This window comes from Tauraco erythrolophus, chromosome 4, assembly GCF_009769465.1.
Source record: "Tauraco erythrolophus isolate bTauEry1 chromosome 4, bTauEry1.pri, whole genome shotgun sequence".
NCBI classification, from domain to species: domain Eukaryota; kingdom Metazoa; phylum Chordata; class Aves; order Musophagiformes; family Musophagidae; genus Tauraco; species Tauraco erythrolophus.
In genome coordinates, this window is record NC_141468.1 from 85,313,605 (window position 1) to 85,335,117 (window position 21,513).

The following is a 21,513-nucleotide window of genomic DNA, read 5'->3' on the forward strand; positions in this document are numbered from 1 at the left end:
ATGAGGCCTCAGTATGTTCTGCGGCAAGGTAAGCCAAGCAATAGCTGATCCCAAAACAAATGGAAATGTTAATCTGACATTAATTGTGGCCGGAAGATAGTGGCAGTGTTGTGAGAAACATTTAAATGAACCTTTTAACACTGCTGGACTCTAGGCCATTTGCATTGTTTGGAGGCTCCTGTTCGTTGTCCCGAAAAAGTCTGTGGCTGCCCCGAGCTCAGTGTAACGGAGCGACTGCTGCCTCCTGAAATTCAGGAACCGGCCCAGTTGAACCCAGACACGCAGTGTGAGCATAACTTACACCTTCTGTACGGACCCAGGTTTTGTAGCCCTGACAAAGCACAAATGAAGCAGATCTTGTCCGGTCATATAAAATCAAACGTGCAAGGGTTTCTCTCCACCCACTTGACTGTGTCCGGGGAGAAGCCTAGTAGGTTTAAATTACACTGTGGGAGCAATTCCTAATCACCTGTGGCCACAGAAATATAGACCGTATTTTCATCAGCTGACACAGGCACAGAACATCCCAAGGAGACCTTGGAAAATACCTTCCAGCGACTAAAGGGCATTTCCCAAGTGTCTGTCATAAAGTTTTTCAGAATCTACTGTTTATAGTCATTCACTTTCATTTAGCTTTTGTTTAACTACATTTCACAGAATCACAGAATCCCCAGAATGTCAGGGATTGGAAGGGACCTCAAAGGATCATCTAGTCCAATCCCCCTGCCAGAGCAGGACCACCTACAGCAGATCACACAAGAACACGTCCAGGCGGGTTTGGAACATCTCCAGAGAAGGAGACTCCACAACCTCTCTGGGCAGCCTGTTCCAGTGTTCTGGTACCCTTACTGGGAAGAAGTTCTTCCTCATGTTTAAGCGGAACCTCCTATGTTCCAGCTTATATCCATTTCCCCTTGTCCTATCATTGGGTGCCACTGAGAAGAGCCTGGCTCCATCCTCATGGCAGTCACCCTTTCCATATTTATAATCATTAATGAGGTCCCCCCTCAGTCTCCTCTTCTCCAAGCTAAAGAGACCCAGCTCCCTCAGCCTTTCCTCAGAAGGGAGATGTTCCACTCCCTCCACCATCTTTGTGGCCCTGCACTGGACTCTCTCCAGCAGTTCCTTGTCCTTCTTGCACTGAGGGGCCCAGAACTGGACACAATATTCCAGATGTGGCCTCACCAGGGCAGAATTCTATTTCAGGTTAAATAGATTCTAGAAGATAATCTATGAAATCGAGTTCATTGAATGGCAGGCTCTGAAGGAACTGTCATACGACAGACAGCAGATATAAACATAATATTGGATCTCCTGCTCCTCAAAGGTAGACTCTGGCTACGTCTAATCTATGGGACCTAGAGATGGTGTCCCATCTCCTTGGTTCAGATGCATATCCTGGTTATGTCTACTCCCTACCAGGTCAGTGCAGGCACCAATATGCATGTGTCAAGGCTGGTGGATGCAGAGACCGTCGAGCAGGTAGCATGTCGCAGCTCCAGCTCCAGCTCCAGTGCAGATAGCTGGTGGCTTTAGGACTGGGCCACGTCATGAGCATACCAGCTCTGAAGTCTAAATATAACCAGCCTCAAAGATAAGCAAAACAGATTTCTGTGGCCAACAGGACACATACCAGAAAGGACAAAAAGAATCATGATCAGACGTTGTATATCCTCAAATAACAATAATAAAAGCCCCAGTATAATGCAATGATGACAGCATGCTCATTGTCGATGTTCTCCTGCAGGGCCTGAACCTGTCACTATACCCTTTTCTTTCTTAGTTCTGTTTAAATGACAGTTGAAATCTATTTTTTCACATTAGAATTCAAAAAGGCATGACCTACTCATAGCATTTCCTCAAAGAAAGAAAGAGGGAAAGGGGGAACAAACAGTAGGGTCGGGAGTTCTCCCTGTGAGCAGGGATAAAACGTAGCAGCCATAAAATGGAGTACTAAATATTGTCCCGTGACACTCAAGTTGGATGCCTGCCCTAAAAGGCACAGTTCCCGCTCCACGCTGCCTGCCCAAAGCAAGCTGTCTCTGATGGCCCCATGGTACCGGCAACAGCTCTGGCTGTTTGGAATGTGGCTGCTGCAGCGAGCACCAGCCTTCGGCAGCGTTATGGAGCGGTGAGGGTGAAGACTCTGATAAGGAAGGAAATACAAAGAGAATGAGCAGGCATTGCTTTCCTGGGAAGCAAGGAGATTATAATGCCTCCCCCAGGCCCTTACCCCCTTAGCAATGTCCCATGGTGCTGTCACGTGGCGGCAGCCATCCTGGGAAATTCAGGAGGGAACTGCTCAAGTATGTTTGCCTCGAGAGATGAAGCAGTTTAAAGGCTTGCAGCAATAAGGTATGTCCTGGGGACACGCACACACACGCGACCTTCAGGCTCTTCCTTAACCTAGGGCAGTTTTCTTCTGAATCATGAGCTGTCTCTTGGCTCTTCAGAGAGTGCCACGTAGCTGTGTCAGTCCTTGGTGTGGCTGCAAGAGCATGGTGGTCACGCGGGATGGGCAGGACGAGGCATTGCCATGCAAGGACACAGCACAATCCTGCCTTTCCGGGGAACAAAAGGAAAAAAAAGAGATGTGGAGTAGGGCCAGTGTCACTTTATGACTGCCACAGTCGCTGTGCTGGGGCTAATAGTAGCCCTGCCTCTTTCACAGCCCCAAGGAGCTGCTCGAGTGCTTAGCGATTACTTTTCTTGGGCTGAGGAAACATCTCGACCAGGTTTTTAGAGTGGCAGCCCTCTGCAATTCACTGGGATGAGTCTGGCCAGTCTCGGTTTCATTAACCGCAGGCAAATTCTCTCTTGCTTGGGAACAACAACAGAGTTAACTAATGACCTGCCAACTTTCGCAAAGCACAGGGCTATGTATTTAGGACAATTTTTGGGGACTGTTCAGCCTGGAGAAGAGAAGGCTCCGGGGTGATCTTATTGCAGCCTTCCAATACTTAAAGGGGCTACAGGAAAGCTGGAGAGGAGCTTTTTACAAGGGCGTGTAGTGATAGGACAAGGGGCAATGGATTTAAACTGAAAGAGGGGAGATTTAGATTAGATCTAAGGAAGAAATTCTTCACTCTGAGGGTGGTGAGGCACTGGAACAGGTTGCCCAGAGAAGCTGTGGCTGCCCCATCCCTGGAAGTGTTCAAGGCCAGGTTGGATGAGGCTTTGAGCAACCTGGTGTAGTGGAGGGTGTCCCTGCCCATGGCAGGGGGGTTGGAACTAGATGATCTTAGAGGTCCCTTCCAACCCGAACCATTCTGTGATTCTATGATTCTATGATTCTGTGATTCTATGACAAAACCATTCAGAGATGGAATTAAGGCCATGAACATTTTATATTAATGCTATGATTTCTAGGAATGATCTATAAACGCCCAGGAAGTACATAACTCAGTTTTTTAAAATGTGCCTTTCTGAATATATAGTTTTCTCCGTACAGCAGAGCACAGCTTTCCTTTTTCCTTTCCAGGCTCTCTAACCTGAATAAACCACGCTGATTCCTTTTATGTAATATTGAATGAAACAGCATTCCTATCTCCATTTCCCCTTTTAATTGGCTGGGTGCATACTGAGTTATGGTGCCAGGAAATGACAGATAAAAATGACACACAGTTTTTACATATCTATTTTTCGTCAACGAAGCTCAAAATATTTTAAAATCATTAGTGCCGTTTCACAAATGAGATACTGAAAGACGGAGCAGGAAATACTTGGTCTGACAGACACGGGGTGGAGCTGGAGCAGGCGCTGCAGCTGTTACTCTCCGTGCTGCTGCCCAGCAGCTGTCAAAGTACGTTTTGATTTACAAGAGAAACTGTGAGTACACGCACTCGTGCAACTGTGATGTTCAGGAACCACTTTGCTCCCTTTGCAATTAATAAAGACTTTAATGAACACGTGAGACAGGGCATATTTTAAAGGAGACAACTGGGAATTGTATTTTTATAAATGTGGGGCAGTATGTGTTTAACAGGGTATTAGGGATCGAAACATTTCAAATGCTAATTTATAGGGATGATTTTGCTTCCATTAACTGTCTTGTTGACAGTCAAGTGTTTGAGCTGGAATTTCTGGGTGTGGATACAAGCCTATTGGAGCATGGCCGAGCAAAGCACCGAAGTGCATAGAGCCACACAAACTGGATAGACGAGTCCTCCCAGATCAGCCAATTGTTCTTCCTGGCAACTCAAGGTTGTCCTCTAACGGGATGGTGTTTCCATAGGGTTTTGTCTAGTCTCGCTGTACAATATGCCAGTGCAGAGTTTCCACCATTTTCCTCAAGGACATGATTTCAGACGCCCAGATCTCCATGCCACACAGGTTTTTCTGCTGTTCTGCCTACACTTCCCACCAATTAATAGAAGAATTTCTTGTTCTCTTTGGTGTCGCCTCTTTATGCCTCTACATCAGACACAGGTCTTTGAGCCCTGTTACGAGAGCCAGGCTTCTCAGACGCCACCAGCGACATCAGGTAATGCCGTCTCTTGTTTTCCCATCTTTCTGCTGTCGCACCGGCTGTGGCCTCCCTGCCCCGGAGCACACAGGTCAGTCCCAAGCGTTAAACCCCGGTCCGGTGGGCCCTCCTACCCCCTCAGCAGGACCTGTGGCAGCTGCCGCGGCCCCCAGAGACGCTCCCCATCTCCCCACCCCTGTGAGTTTCAGTGCCTCTCTCAACCTGGACGGTGCCCCCCCCACTTCTGGCCCCCCTCGGGGCCTCTTTCCGTCACGCCCGCGGGAAGGGCTGCGCGGCTGCGGTTTCCTGTGGCACCGCTTGCTGCAGGAGGGTGACGCTCTGCCGCCTGCCCCCGGCCCACAGGAAGCGGTGTCGCTCTCCGCCACCCCCGGAGCCCCGCTGGAAGCGGGGCGGATGGGCCGACGGGCCGGGCCCTCCCTGAGGGGCCGCCGGGCCCACACCCCGCCGATCCCCCCGCCCGCCACTGCCGCAGCCGCCCCCCCCCCCCCAAAAGCCCGCGCAAACATCCTTCGCTCCCCGCAGCCACTCAGCGCCGGCCCCCGCCGGCGAGGTGGCCACACCCCTCCTTCCCCTCGCCCGCAGAGGCGGGCGCCCTCTGCGCCTGCGCAGCCCGGCGCGCCTCGCCCCCCCCCCCCCGACTACATTACCCAAGGTGCAGCCGGGCCCCCTTCCCACGCTGCCTTCCGGCGCGCCGTGCGCAGGCGCGGTGGGGCGGCCCCGCATTGGCGGCGGCGGCCTCGTGCGATGATGACGCTGTAGGGCGGGGAGGGGGCGACACGGCCGGGGAGGCGGCGGCGGCAGCGGGTGCCGCAGGAGGGGCGGCGGCGGCGGCGCGGGGCGGCGGGCAGCACCTCGCGGGCGCCGGTGCGGGCGCCGGCCGTTGCCAGGTGAGTGAGCCGCGGGCCCGCTCGTCCCGCTCCGCGCCGAAGGGGCCGCGCGGCCTGGCCGCCGTCCGCGGGGCTGGGGGTCCCGGCCTGGGGCCCACCCGCTTGGCGGGGCGGTGAGGAGCAGCCGCCGCGGCGCGGGGTGCGCGTCCTTCCCTCTCGGCGGCGGGGTGGGGGTCCGGGCCGCGGCTGCCCCCGGCGCGGGGGGTGCTGCCCTCAGCCGGGGCCGGGTGTTGCGGCGCGGCGGGGAGCGGGCCCCGCGGGCGGCAGCGAGCCGGGCTTGTGGTCAGGGCGTTCGCTTCGGGGCACTGAGGAGCACTCCGTGCTCGGCTGGAGGAGGCGTTGGGCCGGTGGAGCGCTCTTAAGTGGGTCAAGAGCGCTGTAAGTGGGTCTTGTTTGCGGCCGTCTGTGCACCTGTTGCTTGTCAGGACACGGAAACCTGCTGCTGCTGCCGAAATGTTTTTATGGAGGCGATAAAAATAATAACCCCTGCGCTTGCACAATCTGGGAGCCGAGCCTGCCTTGCCTGCGGAGCGCTCCGTGTGTCTGTATCGACAAACACTGGAGTTATCAACAGGAGGTAACGAAAATATTCGGCACTGGTGTAACCACAACTTGGGTGTTCCCCAGTGACAATTAAATGAACTTTTTAAAAAGTTTGGTGGGGTTTATTTTTTTTTTTTTTTCCGGAGAGGATCAGATATTTATCTGTTGTTTGCGTAGGATGAGCAACAAAGACGCTGAAGCATATGGTAATTCGCTAGTAGACAAAGAAGATGTAACAGCTGTTCTTGCTGAGCTTTTCACGCAGCGTTGGTTTCTTTTTCTCTGTTTTAGCCCTACAAGTCAGTTGATTTGGTGGTTTTAGTAGATGTGTGTGTTGGCATTGTTTAAGAAAACCATTAATATTAAATTATAACTTTTTTAGCGTACAGGCTTTGTCATTTTGAGTGTGCATGCACTTGTCACATGGCAGAAAAGCTTTTAGCTATTACTCCTTATTTAAAGATACATTTTGTTCTTAGTGCAGCATCGAAGTTCGTGAGGCAGTTGAATTGTCTTGTGTATCGCAACTGTGTTGTATATTTTTTAAAATGGAGCAGGTTTTGTAATATTGGCCAGGTCCTCTGGGCAAGCCCCTCTGGTTTTCAAGAGCTGAGTTCTTAATGTGTAATTTAAACTCTTGTTTTCACTCCCTTGCTGTAGTTGGTGTCGGGGAGTGTGAAATTCCTGGTTGTGTCCTGGCTGTGATCTTTGGGAAGTCGGTGAGAAGCTGTGTACCGCACAGTCCTCTCTGAGCACTGTTGTAAAAATCCTCAGCTTTCAGAGGCCTTTTCGTAGCATTTCAGTAGCTTTCTACAGAACCTTAATGAGATGACGTGAAATTTGGTGGTAGCTGCTGTAACAGAGGAAAATATGTTTATGATCGACAGGAGTAGGTGTTGTGCTGTGGAATTAGAGGTGCAGCACGGTCATAAACCAGCCTGTTTTATGACATAAAAATTGTGATGTAATGCTGTTAAACATAACACAGCCTGTTTCCCTTGTTACCTTCAGCTATGAGCTAATATTGTTTATACAAGAAAGGAAGGGATAGTGTTTTGGGTTTGTTTTTGCTTTCCATGTCAGGGTACTAGCCAGTTCTGGTTCTGAGGATTTTATGCTGTGGCTCTTAGGTTATAAGGATAACTGATGTGTAAACTTCAGCTGTGCTGTGACACTTGGGAAGGCTCAGAGTTTGTGGTCACAGGCAACCTGGAAGAAGTTCATTGTTGTGTTGGAAGTGTAAGATTAGTTGATAATGTATGGAAATTACTCCCTGTCTGAACTGACAACTAAATACGGTTAGATAAACCTGTGGATAAGGTCGTTAGCAGCTTCGTGTTGAAAACTATGGAGCATAGTTGCTAATGTGGAAAACGGAATCCGAATTAGTGATGGTGGAGTTAACCTGGACTGGGTGAGGATGCAGCTTTTTTCAAAATGATGCTTTCTGATTATAAACCAGAAACACTCTTGTCCTTCACACCAGATTTTTTTTTTTTCGTGTTGTTGGCATGCTTAAGCAAAACCTTTCATGGTGAAAACTCCTTCAATAGATTCCCATCTATTATATGTATGTTCTCAAACATAAATATAAGATGTGATAAGTATAGGAGCTTAAATTCTGTCTGGTGTTCGAGAGAGCCAGACACAAAGGGCTTCCCCTTCCCCCCCACCCCAGTCTTTACACCAACGAGTTGTATCAGTGCTGTTGAACTGATGGCTTTACTACTAGTTTGCTCAAGTGAACTGGTGAGCAGTGGTTTTGGCAATGTGAGTGAGATTCAGACTTGAAGCCTGACTCCTGGATGCAGGGTAAAAAGGCTGGAGTTTGAAAAGCCTGTGCTTGCTCTAGGCAAGAGTTTCTGTTGGTTTGTCAAGAAGGAAAATTAATGGGAATTGGCATGCCAGTGGTTTTGATGCTTGGATTTCTGCTGTTATGTCTTCAGTTGCATGTTCAAGGAGCTGCATCAGGCATTGCTGTACAAAAGATTCTTAATATTAAGTGCTAAAAATTTTGAGTTTTACAGGTTTCTGGTTGTGTAACCAAGTTGTCCAAGACACTGTGCAAAGAAACAAGGCTTGCTTTCATCAGTGGAGATGCTGTCTGTGCAGGAAGAAGATCTTGATAAGGAAACTTCAGGAGGTCGTTGGGTTGTTATGCCATCAGCAATTCAAATGCTTAAACAGAAGTAGTTCTGAAATGGAAATAGCAGTTTTGAGTATTTATGGTTTGAAAGTGTCTGTGTCTGAGTCACTCAGTGAATTTTCTGGCAGACAGTGGTGGTAGATTTGAAAAGACGTTACACAAGATAATGGTGGTGATTACAAAAAAGTACTTAGGACAGTGTTTGATGGGAAGACTGTTACTTTAAACTGTATCATTCTCTGATAAAACTTGCTTTAAATGCAAGACATTGTATTTAACGTGATGACCGGCGCCTCTGCTTTAGAAAGTGATGTGTTTGTCAAGACAAGTTCAATAAAGAAACTCATTTTCAATAGTTAAGAATATGGAGACAAACAAGGTCCTAGTTCTGCTTCTTCAGAAAACAGACCTCTGAAAACATTTTTAGTTTTCACTTGTTGATTTGGATATGCTCCTACTACCAAAACATTGCACTTTTGAAGTAGGATGCTGCAGATCAGTATATAAACTACTAGGAAGCAGGAGATGAGTTTTTCCCATGTAGTTCCTGTTGCAGCTCTTTGAAAAGAACGACCTCCTGCCTTCTGTGTGGCAGAAGGAGAGATTCAGACTTGTATCATCAGCTGAAGAGTTGGGAGGGGAGAAATTTAATGAAATACAAGGGCAAGTGTAGAGTCTTGCATCTGAGTAAGAACAACCCCATGTACCAGTACAAGTTGGGGACTGAACTGTTGGGAAACAGCACAGGGGAAAGGGACCTGGGGGTCCTGGTGGACAGCAGGATGACCATGAGCCAGCGATGTGCCCTTGTGGCCAAGGCGGCCAGTGGCATCCTGGGGTGTATTAGAAGGGGTGCGGTGAGTAGGTCGAGAGAGGTTCTGCTCCCCCTCTACTCTGCCCTGGTGAGGCCGCATCTGGAATATTGTGTCCAGTTCCGGGCCCCTCAGTGCAAGAAGGACGAGGAACTGCTTGAGAGAGTCCAGCGCAGGGCCACAAAGATGGTGGAGGGAGTGGAACATCTCCCTTCTGAGGAAAGGCTGAGGGAGCTGGGTCTCTTTAGCTTGGAGAAGAGGAGACTGAGGGGGGACCTCATTAATGATTATAAATATGGAAAGGGTGACTGCCATGAGGATGGAGCCAGGCTCTTCTCAGTGGCACCCAATGATAGGACAAGGGGAAATGGATATAAGCTGGAACATAGGAGGTTCCGCTTAAACATGAGGAAGAACTTCTTCCCGGTAAGGGTACCAGAACACTGGAACAGGCTGCCCGGAGAGGTTGTGGAGTCTCCTTCTCTGGAGATGTTCCAAACCTGCCTGGACGCATTCTTGTGTGATCTGCTGTAGGTGGTCCTGCTCTGGCAGGGGGATTGGACTAGATGATCCTTTGAGGTCCCTTCCAATCCCTGACATTCTGGGGATTCTGTAAGTGTGAAACTGAGCCGGAGTTTTAAGTTGCCCAGCGATTACATATGTTTTCTGGGAAGTTCGTCTCAATGGTTTGACATAAAAATAAAATCTTTATCTTAATCCAGTTTGAAGATGAACCTCAAGGTTTGCTTTCAGGACACCGTGCCAATCTTTTTGTACACAAGACGACTGCTCACCGCATTGTGATGTGGCAACTAGTGTGGTGATAAGCAAACAGCCTCTCTCAGGAAAGGAGGTGCCCCAGCTCACGCTGCTGCTTGATTTCAGAAGTACCAAAGAACTTGAAGCGAGGAGATGTTGGCAAAATTAAGGTGCTCAGAATTTTGAAGAGGAAATATTAGATGTTCAATACCAATTTGCCGCTTGACTTAACATGATTTTCTAATTGGAACTTCTTTGGAATTTTCACAGCCTCGTGAAAATACCTCAGTCCTTCACTGTTTTTTTTTTTTTTTGTTGTGACATCTGTTTGAGTTACGATATGGCCAGGGTAGGAAGAAAATTGTTGTCCAGGTTTTGTTTGGGATTTTTTGTTTGTAGCTTAATGGTCTCTTGAGCAGATGAAGTATGTTGTGGGGATGATGGATACAAAATAAAATCAGATGGCACTTGTATTAGTTGTTGCATGTAGCCATGATTATTCTTATATTCTGGAGCTACATATCTCTGCTGCTCTGTTAGTGGAGGATAGATGCTCTTTTTCTGACCGTGCAGGATTCATTGGCCTTCTGTGAACTGTACGTGTGTCAGTGAATGTTTTGGGACTTCTCAGGGCGACCTTGTAGTTACATTGCTTGCAGAAAGGTGTCTTCAAATGTACAGGTATGTAGAAGGTTTACAGGACATGTAATTGTCAGTGCAGAAAAATTAGCAGCGTGGTTCAGATGGATTTCAGTAGCTGTGAAAACGCAGTGGAGTCTGCTGGGATGTGCCAGCTGCTGCAGCTTTCTGTGAACAGGACTAATTAAGCCCTTGTGAGGACAGAAAATAGTCAGGCACTATTTGCAGGAGGAAAGTGTTGGAACAGGGAGACCTTTAGACAGCAGTAAGCAGGAGTGTAGACAATTTACTTGGAGAATGGGTTGAAAGTCGAGTCTGGATCCTTAAAACTGGTATCGCAGTGTTCTGCCAGCAGACCAAGTAAATTGTAAACTTCTATTGAGACCTGCTGCAAGAAAGACCATTTCCTTTTTTTGCCCTGTCTTCTTCCCTTCTTTCTGGCAGTATTTTATCTCAGTGGTTAGCATTCGTGTTTCTTCGTCTCCTGCTGAAAACTAAACTTACACTAGATATAGATGTCAAAATGTTAAAGAACTTGCCTGCATTTGAATAGGTCGAGTAAAAGTCTAGCTGTCTTTACCAACCTGAATTGTTGTTTTTCTAAATGTAACTATGACCACCTGCATATATTCAAAGGTAAGGTGTGGCTGGGCTGATTTATAAGTGCACCAAAGCCACTTTTCCTATTTAATTGTCCCATTTTCCTCCTTCTCAACCAAATTAAATGCTTTTTTCCCCAACCTGCTTGGTTCCATCTGCTTAGAGGATTGCAGAGACTGGTGTACCTTGTTTGAAGCCAAGGTCAATTGTGCTGCTCCGTTTAGGTCTAGAGGATGACGATTTATGTGCTACAGATTTTGTTAGGGCATCACTGGGTGTGTTAAGCAGTTCTCCTACAGCGTTTAGGTAAGGGTCTTTTTGTTGGTGGGAGCCTTTAATGGGCTTTTCTCAGTTTTAATGACAGCATTCTGGTGAGGTTCCTGGTTTAACTCCTTACTGATGGACAGGTTTATGGCTTGACTAGTATGATTTTCTAAAAATGTTGTCTTAAGTGTGTTTTAGTAAATTGGATGTTTATGGATATTTCAATAAACAGGCTGTTCTTGCATGGACCTTCTAGCTGTATGAAATGTTTTCTTCATGTAATTCCGCAGACTTTATTAAAGGCGCTTATTTGTGCTCTTTTGATTTCTTGTGCAAACTATTTGGTGGGTGATACTAGGTTTTGAGACGTTACCATGATAAGGACTTCAAGCCAACTATACATTGTTTGAGGGTTTTTTTTTATGCAGAACTTTTGCTGAAAATGGAATAATTGAATTGAGGCAGTAAAAGCTGCCTTCTGAGGGCAAGTACCACCTCTGTCATCTTAGATTAAATCTGAATGGTAAAATTCCTTTAGCTAATCTTTAACTCTTGCTAGTACTGGAAATACTTAAATGTGTGTCTGCAGTGGGAGCTGTTTTTAAAAGCCATGCACTGCAAGGAGAAGCATAGCTGAGACTGGCTGCCTCTCCATCCTGAGAGTATTGGCAAGCTTTTATCTGCAGATAAAGGGATTTTAGCATTTGCAACAAAAGTGGATGACTAGTAGGAGTTGAGATGAAGAGCCTCTGAGCATGCATTTCGGCTTCTCAGCTGACTGTTCAGGTATGTTTTTGTTTTGAAGAATACTGCACTGCATTTCCTAGTGGGCTGCTCCTGGGATTTAGTGTTTGCCATTCCCTGGTGTAGACTGAAGGATGTACTTTTTTCTGTTTTCCTTCCTAATGCTTGAATTTATGTCTCGGTCTCCGTGGCTGGTGGAATTTGTGGGTGTATATTAGACAAATACTAGTGCTGTAGAGATAAGCCAGTGGTGGTGGAATCTGCTACTTTCTGGCATTATGGAATGATACAACCGGTTCACTTGCAAAGAACAGTGTGCTTTGGAAATGGGGATTGGACTAGATGATCCTTTGAGGTCCCTTCCAATCCCTTACATTCTGTGATTCTGGGTTTCTGTGAAATGGTGTTACTTTAAGCCATTATTTGTGTGTCTGTGTATTCCCAAGAACAGCATTGCAAGGCTGCTAACAGCAATGTTCTGCTCTTCTCTTAATCTTTTAGGCAAATACTTTGTTGTTTTAATGGAACATGACTGCAGAAATAAGAGCCTATTCGTAATTCTTTATTAAAGTAGCTGCGTGACAAAGTGCCAGCTGTTGGCTTTCTGCCTGCTGTACCTTCAGTGGGGAACAAAATGGATTGTTTTCTGAGGTGGGTGTCCTGAGAGTTGAGAAAAGAATAACAAAGTCAACAAAAGCTGTACTTAGTGGTTTTCTGGCCTTTATATAGTCCAGGCTAAGAGGATGCTAAAAAAAGGCTTGTGTCCTGATGATTCTAATGTCCATGGTTAATTGCAACTGCTCTTTGACTTCCTGCTCTGACTTTTTAACGATTGGCAACCGTGTGAATTCTGCAGCGTTACAAAAATAGTTCAATAATGAATATATTATAAAAATCTTTCCTTTTTGTGAGCTTCACTAATGCAGTGAAGGAAGTTGCTAGGTAGCTTAGGCTTGATTTGTGAGATATTTCTTAAGGGGCAATTTTCAAATACATTTTTGATATAGAAGAGGAATATTAAATTGATCACCTGATAATTATGAATTATTAATTTCACTGCTATGAAGGATATAAAATTTTTGGTGGTGTTTTTTTTTTATCCTCCAGGAACACAGCGTGATTTACCAAAACCTCCTTTTTCTTTTTATTAGGATTTTTCATAGATTTTTCTGGCTTTCTTATGTCAACTAGGACTGTACAGAAGGCAGATCAGTAATAAAACATTAAAACTTTCTGGGTTACAAAACCCCAATTTTTGATTCAGTAGGAGGTGACCTGTTGCTAAAATAAGTGAGAAGATTTGTATTGGTTTTAGCTACTGTATCTGTAAAATTCGTCTAATTTGACCTTGATCCTGTACTCCGGAGTTTCAAGGTGGGATATTTCCTGCCTTCTGCCATGAAGGCAAACTTGGAATTTCAAGTTAAGCTGGTCCTTGATAGAGAGCGAGAGAGACACTTGCATAAATGTTTCTGTCCAAAACATCTAACCAGCGTGTGATGCTGTTCAAAATGCCAGTTATATCAACTGATTTGGAAGGACTCTGTATACCTTTCCCTTTTGGAAGGATCAGCGTAGGGAAAGGGACATGATACACAAGGCTGTCGGACACGATGCTGAAAAATCTCAAATTCTTAGGTGAGGTTGGGGTTTGTGTAACAGTACTGCTCTGTGTGACTGTAGGTAACTTAGGTCTGCTTGGGTTTTGAGCACCAGAGTCTTAAAACGCTACTGGAAAAGTGGTACAAGATGCTCTCAGAAGGACATCAGTTTTTCATTCTTTTATGTAAGCCCTTCTCAGCTGACTTTTTTCTGTATTAGTTAATTGGTTCAAATACCGCCTTGTTACACATCACAGTAAAGTCATTGTGAAAAACAAAGCGTGATTGCAGAACCCATGACTGTTTTCCTCTGAAAACTCATGTCTTGGCTCGTTTCAGTGGTTAATTGTTATGTAAGTGCCTGAGGGCTTATCTGCCTGCAAGGTTAACATGAATGTTTTGTGCAGTCTAAGGTCATCCTCGAAAAGGTACACTTCCACATTCCTGTTATTTTAGCAGTAAGTATGATGTGTTCCAGTACTTCTTGTAGTACCACCTGAAGTCTTAGCACCTTCTTGAGAGGCTTTATCCTACATAGAGATTAAAACTCCATTAAAACTTGGTGCTTCCTTCTTGGAGATCCTGTTCTAAGGTAACAGAATGTTTGCACACTTTCTCATTTCAAGCCAAAGGGACTCCAGAATTGGGTGGTAAGCTAAGTTATGTCTTTGTAATAAATGAAGAGTTTATAAACATATTATTTGTTACAGCATTCAAAGTCGCAGGTAACAGTGGTGGTATTTGGGGTTGACCAAAGCATAGTTGCATAATTCCTATTGTAGAGTGACTTTTAGTCATACTAATGATGAAGTAATTGAGAATTACTGGCACTTAAAATTAATTACCAGGCAGACATAAAAAGGAAAGGTGTAGAAGGTATGCATTACTGCTGCTTGCATTGGAGACTGCTTCTTCGGGGGATGTGACAGGTAATAGACCTGCATCAGCATATCCTGCTGATGGTGATCCAGGTGCTGAGCAAACACGCAGGATGTGTGTGCTAAAAGTGCTTCTCTTCAGTGATTGTCCAGCTGTCTTGATCTGTCTTTGAACTTTCGACTGGATTGTGCTGAAAATCTTGGAGCGGCTGGTAAGTGGTCTAGAGAATGGGCTGTGCTAGGAGGCAAGTCATCTGCTAATGAAAACCAGTTTGGCTTTCCTTTAGAAATTGGGAATAAGGGAGCCATACAGTTTGAAGGCTTTAAGTTGTTGGGTATAAGAGTCCGTATAGAAATACTGCCAGCACTTATTGAACACTATGTAATACATGTGATGTTTGAGCCAACTTTTCCGCCTTGTGTACTACTTGTAGTATGGATGAAGTAGGTGGTGTAACTTACAAACCTTCCCTCCTGTGCCAAAGTGCAACGGATGTCAGTTTGGAGCTGGCACGTGAGTGCTGTAGGCTTTACAGCTCCAGCGACACGAGATCTGAAGACAAACTCAGCCTTCGTTTAGTGAAATTCTTAGGCTCCGACAACATGCCATGCAGCGAAGCAGAGAAACTGGAAATGGATTGCAGGAAAAGTCTTCTGTATTCCTTGCTGTTTTCATGCTGTAATATTTATGTCGTAGAGGATCTTGCCCAAGCTCTGATTTCAAACTCCCATGTGGACCAAAAGCAACGTTGTATATGGCTTGACAAAAGTACTTTCTGACTAACTTTAAGTGAGCTGAGGCAGATTAACATGCAGATTAATGTATTTGACAGTAATAAATCAGTTTTAACAAGTACTGAGGCAGAGATTTGTTTGGCAGAGAGTTTAAATAAAATATGGTATCTGACGTTACAGTGAACATTTTATGGAGAATGATGTGGCTGAGATGGTTAAAAAATTTCCTGCTTTCCTTGGTTTTGTGCTGATGCATCTTTATACAATTTAGCTGTAACTATGTGGAGTTTTGTTTAAGGCAAAGTTGTTATCTTGGTGAGTGAGCCTACAAAAATCAAAGGATTCTAATTTAAATGGAATGTGTGCGTTTTGTCATCCACTGTAAATGTTTAATAGCCGCTATACAGCACGCATACTCTAAGGATTGTTTTTTTTCTTCCCCTGTCTGTTTAAATTTATTCTCTAGTTTTAAGCTAACTTGGAGAAACAGCCTTCATGTTGATTTCACATCCTTCTTGTAGGAATCTTGGACTGTAGCCTTCCCAAGCTTGAATACAAACATCAAGAACCAGTGGCAAGTTTGAGGTGAGAGAAATTGATCTGTGCTTCCTCCTAGGTAGCACATTTATTTGTCAGAGAGCAGTAACAAATCAGAGATTAGGAATACTGTATGTTTTGGGGAAACCTATTTTAGTGGTTAAGGTAACTGCTGTGTGTTATTCCACAGGGAAGACGCCAGAACTTTAGGGTTCATTGTTCTGCAAAGAAATCTGTTTCTGAAACAAAGTGACACTTAATGTGACAAGCTTGGCTTCCAAATTGTAGTTGATAGTTGAGGTGAGTGCTAGCTAAGCGTGTGAGAGTATAAACCAGCAGACAGAACTTGAACCCATCATTCTTTTCCCCTTCAGGAGTAAAACTGTAGCAGTGCATTAGGTATCTGGTAGCATAGGTTTTTTGGATGGGTTTTTTTCAGGTTTGTGGTGTTCATTTTGGTGGTGTTTTTTTTGTGGTTAGGTGTTCTGGTTTGGGGTTTGGTGGTATGTGGTGGTTGGGCTTGGTTTTGGTTTTGTTTATTTTTTCCTTAAACCTTTGCTCTTACTGTTCTGAGTTTGGCAATGGAAATCAATGACATCACATTGCTCTGTGACAGTTTAAACACTATTCGTGGAAGAAGGTAAAAATCATGGTCAATGGTTAACAGATTTTCATGGAATCCTGGAATGGTTCGGGTTGGAAGGGACCTCAAAGATCATCCAGTTCCAACCCCCCTGCCATGGGCAGGGAAACCCTCCACTACACCAGGTTGCCCAAAGCCCCATCCAACCTGGCCTTGAACACTTCCAGGGATGGGGCAGCCACAACTTCTCTGGGCAACCTGTTCCAGTGCCTCACCACCCTCTGAGTGTAAAATTTCTTCCTTCTATCTAATCAAAATCTCCCCTCTTTCAGTTTAAATCCATTGCCCCTTGTCCTATCACTCCACACTCTTGTAAAAAGTCCCTCTCCAGCCTTCCTGTAGGCCCCTTCTGTATGTAAGAATCAAAATTGGGGCACACTTGTTTTGATTTCTTTGAGTCTCTAGAAAAAGGTGAGTCACTCCATTGAAACTTGGAATTCCAGAACAGCTATAACATAAACCCGGCTGAGTGAAACTAGAAATCCCTCTGGCTCAGGACCCTACCTTCATTGTGAAGCTGCTGCTTAAGCTTCTGCCCCATGAGACTCTCTGACCACCGTCTTGTATGGATCCCCAGTAGGATGCCTGATATCCACTCAGTCTGCCTCCAAGCCATGCCACAGAAACACCTTTACATTCTGGTGCCGCACTGGCTCAGTTTTTTGCCTTTGTGTCCCACCTGTGCACAAAGTGACAAGACCTGCTGCCTGAAGTGGAGACACCAAGAAGCTTTGGGCTGGCTTGTGCTCAGCAGATTCTGTATTTCACTGGGGATGATCTGATGGGTGGTGCTACGGGTATGTTCGTGGTACAGTTCACTTGACATGTCAGTCTGCTGTGGGGTGAAATCCTGGCATGTGTATGCCAGATGTGCCAGGCTGCAGCACCTCTTACTGAGGCTTTGGCTGTGCTTTGTCCCTAGCCTTTCTATTTATACCCTTTGAGTCTGAAGCCCGGCCAAGTTGCAGGACCACCTACTGGTCCCAGCCAAGCTGGCTGCTCAGTGGATGAGGAAGAAACTTGGCAAATAAGATTCTGGCAGTTATAGGAGGTTTGTGTTCTCTTGTCCTCTTATATATATATATATACAAGTCGCTGGCTAGAGCATCTCAGAGTGGTGCCTGCTGACTTCTTAGATGCCTTTGGGGAGTTACTGGCATTGTTAGGATGCTTTTCCTGGTGTCCCTGAGAAATGTTCTATTTCAATCCTTATCCTTTCTTCTGTGGGTTTTTCATTTTCCATCTCGTAATCGTTTGACTTCTTCCCTCTTGTTTAGATTCATTAGGCCCCTCACTGTTCTTCCTCAGAGAGAGCTCTAAGGCTTCAGTATGGATGCCCATCCTCTAAGGATGAAAATAGCTTCTAAGCATGAGTATGCAAGCAGTATATGATAGGCATGCACTGGTGTTCAGGACCATCCTGTGTGTTTGTCCAGTTTCCCTGTGAACTTCATCCTGTAGCAAGGAGTTCCAAGGTTTAGTTGTTCTTGACTCAGCAAATGGGTTCTTTCTGTGCTTGAGGTTGCTGTCTCCTGGCTCTGTGACCTTACTTTGGCTGACAGGCAATGCTTGGTATTTTCACTTTTTCTTGGTATTTTGGGTGGTGGTGCTGTTGTAAACACGAAGATTGGGAAACCTTGTGCTGTGTTGAACTCTTACTGCAATTTTGAGTGATCGGCTCTGGTTTTAAATGAAACCACCTTTGCTATTGCAAAGCAAATCCTTTCCCAAATCACTTAGTAAACGTGCAAAATGTCATGTAAAACATCTGAATTGTTACTCATTAACTAGGACATGATAAAAATACGTATCAGATTTTTTGTTTCATAAATGCAAAGCTTGTGTCACTTCGTACTCTTGTTGCCTTAGCTTCAGCTACTTGTTTGTCTGCATAGGTCAAGGCTTGCCTGGTTATCTGGGCAGGTCAGTTGTCCTCCAAGATTTTACTTCAGTTCTAACATACTCAATTCACAACAGTGATTATTGGCTTTTATTAGGACTTACGACTCTGTCAGTGTCTATTTTTTTTCTGAACGCACACATGCCACTACTGTGCTGTTGATACTGGAAGAACCTTTTGTGCTTTTCAGGATAGTATACCTGTGGGTTTTAGAAGCAGAAGAGGCAGTGTTTATGCTCTGTTTACATCTCACCCCCTGTATAGAGTTTTTGGTGAGGTTTCTGAGTATGTCTTTGGCATACAGATGGGTGGTTGGCTCCTGTGTGTAGTGCTCACTCTCTACTGAGAAGCTTGGCCTGCAGTTTCTCAGGATTGATGATAGCTGTCTGTCTGCACCTATCAGATGAATCTGAAGAGCTGTGTTGCCTTTCAGTCAGAACCACAGACAAGGTAGTCTTTGCATCAACATCATACTAGATAGCTTTTCTTACAGAAAGAAAACAAACTTACACTAGAAGGAGATCCCTTATTTGCTACCTTCAGTGACAGTAGGTATTGTGTCAGCATAAGGTATTTTTTCTACTTTCCAGAATAGTTTATCTGAATAGTTCTATATATATTAACACCCCTTGCAGATGCTGTTGGGCTAGAGGAAGAGTACCTTCAGTGAGTATTTGAAAACTAGGACAAATAACTATTCAGTAGCTTGCTGACCCAGTTCTTGCTCTCTGCTCGTGTTCTCCTGTCTGGGCCCTTGTCCAGGAAATCAACCCGAATTCCTGTCCTTCCTACTCTTAAGAGCATGGATGCTTATCAACTTGGCTGTGCTTCCTTCCCGTTCTTAGGGCTTCTTAAAGAAATTGAGTATCTTCTATGATGTCTAGAACTTCTTTCCGCAAACAGAAAGCGCAGACTGCTTAGCTCACTGGTTTTTGTGTGTAGGTGCTGTCACGGGACTATGTATACCTGTAGGAAAGGCCCTTTGGTACAAAACAACATTGACCGGGTCACCCTGGCACGGAGAGTTCCCTCTGGGGAAAGAATGTATTACAAGTTCATATGGCCCATTTGCTTGCTTCTCCTGTGGTTGTTTCAGGCTTTGTTATTATATTGTAATTTTCCTGTAAGACTTGAAAGACTAACAATGCTCTTCAAAGTTGCAGAATGGGAGAAGGAATGGAGGACTCCATTGGGGTCGTTATGTTCTCGTTTATGATGGAAGAGGAAGCACGCCTTGTGCCTGCGTGTACATAAAAATAACGTGTATAAGTAAAGTCAAGAATTTATTGTTAGTATAATGGAAATCTTGACAGTCTGACTCAAGAATAATTAGTCTAGATTTCATTCTTAAATAAAAATGAAGAATATTGCTGTTAGGGTACTTAAAGGAAAATGTTGCCAAGCACAGCTAAAATTGTAACTCCCTTCCATTGCTCCTCTGGGTCTTTAAGTCAGTAGCTTTGGACTGTTGGTGATCCTGGGCTGCATCCAAAGCAGCGTGGGCAGCAGGTCGAGGGAGGTGATTCTGCTCCTCTACTCTGCTCTTGTGAGACCCCACCTGGAATACTGTGTTCAGCTCTGGATTCCCCAACACAAGAAGGACATGGAGCTGCTGGAGCGGGTCCAGAGGAGGCCACGAAGATGATCCGAGGGCTGGAACACCTCTGCTATGGAGACAGGCTGTGAGAATTGGGGCTGTTCAGCCTGGAGAAGAGAAGGCTCCGGGGTGATCTTATAGCAGCTTTCCAGTACTTAAAGGGGGCCTACAGGAAAGCTGGAGAGGGACTTTTTACAAGGGCCTGTAGTGATAGGACAAGGGGCAATGGATTTAAACCGAAAGAGGGGAGATTTAGATTGGATATAAGGAAACTAAAAGTTCAGTTGGGCTTATTTCTTAACTCTCAACAATGATTATTTTAAACCCCACGTTATTCTCTGGCTATTGCATTAGGGAAGTTAAGATACGTAATTAATAAGTAGCTTTACCTGGCCTTGTGTGGAACTTGAGCCGTTTGACTAAATCTGTTTCTGACTCACATACATTAGGTGCAGTCTAGTTACACTAGACCTGTCTCTCTTGCTTGAGTTTTGGTGATTAAGAAAGTATCTGAAAAAGATGCTGCACTGCTTTTTTGGTCTTAGACTGATACAATGCCGTTGTTGTGTATGTTGGTTATTCCTACAATGTTCTTGTAAAATTTTTGCTACTGAAAAAGGGCAGACTGTGAGAGTTGTCTGACTTGTGGCAAAACGACTTTATGATTTTTGAGGAGAGGAATATATGCTGTTTTCAACTGAAGAAATGCCATTGTTGGACATTAAGGAAAGGAATAAGTTACAGGCTGAGAGAAGTGGGATTATTTAGCCTGGAGAAAAGAAGGCTCTGGGGAGATCTTATTGCAGCCTTCCAGTACCTAAAAGGGGCCTACAAGGAAGGTGGAGAGGGACTTTTTACAAAGGTATATGGTGATAAGACAAGGGGAAATGGCTTTAAACTGAAAGAGAGGAGATTTCGATTAGATATAAGGAAGAAATTCTTTACAATGAAGGTGGTGAAGCACTGGAAGAGGTTGCCCAGAGAAGTCGTGGATGCCCCATCCCTGTAATTGTTCAAGACCAGGCTGGATGAGGCTTAGAGCAACGTGATCTAGTGGAAGGTGTCCTTGCCCATGGCAGGGGAAGTTGGAACTAGATGATCTTTAAGGTCCTCTCCAACCCAAACCATTCTTACGATTTTTTTTTACAAATATGAGAATGCAAACATATTTTGTAGACCACACCTGTCAGCCACAAAATAAAACACTGATGAGCAAGCTCACAACCTCGTGCATAAAGCTTATAAAGATTATCAGCAGAACGAGGGAGTAGGTGCTTCTAAAAACTGGGAAGAGCGTGATGGTCAGCTTTTTGCAACCAAGCTTCGGAGATCCTGGCCACTGTATTGAAATCGGTAATCTTGGTATGTTGTCTGGTTTGCTATGCCAGGTATGGTCAGCAGCTGGAAAACAGGTCATAATAAAGGCTGTGGTATGTATATGTATGACATTGAAAGACTTGGGCCAACAGATAACTGTCAGTCCTTAACAGCTTAGGAAAACACTGCCTGTAAAATACATAAAGAATTAAAATCTTCAGTATGTGGTCTTCCCCTTTCTGTCATATTGTCCATGCTGCTTTACTGACAGTGTTTCAAGCCAATCCAGTTTGCTAGTTTGATAGAAAAGGATCATCTCATTCTCCTCCTCCTCCTTGGCTTAACATCTTTCCAGGCTGCTACCTGGAATGGGTCGTGACAAGCATCAGAGTGCCTTTGGGGGGCAGCGAGAAGAGGGACTGGGC

General features: G+C 45.1%; 1 protein-coding gene across 2 annotated transcripts in view; it reads left to right on the top strand.

Annotated features, from left to right (window-relative positions):
• The first annotated feature begins 5,337 nt into the window (after positions 1 to 5,337).
• The window catches only part of ADIPOR2 (adiponectin receptor 2), a 45,879-nt gene continuing 29,703 nt past the window's right edge, over positions 5,338 to 21,513 (top strand). For both annotated transcript variants that reach the window (XM_086609656.1, XM_086609657.1), the window contains exon 1: positions 5,338 to 5,373. The gene's annotated coding sequence lies outside the window, so the exon portion shown is untranslated. The remainder of the gene's footprint in view (positions 5,374 to 21,513) is intronic.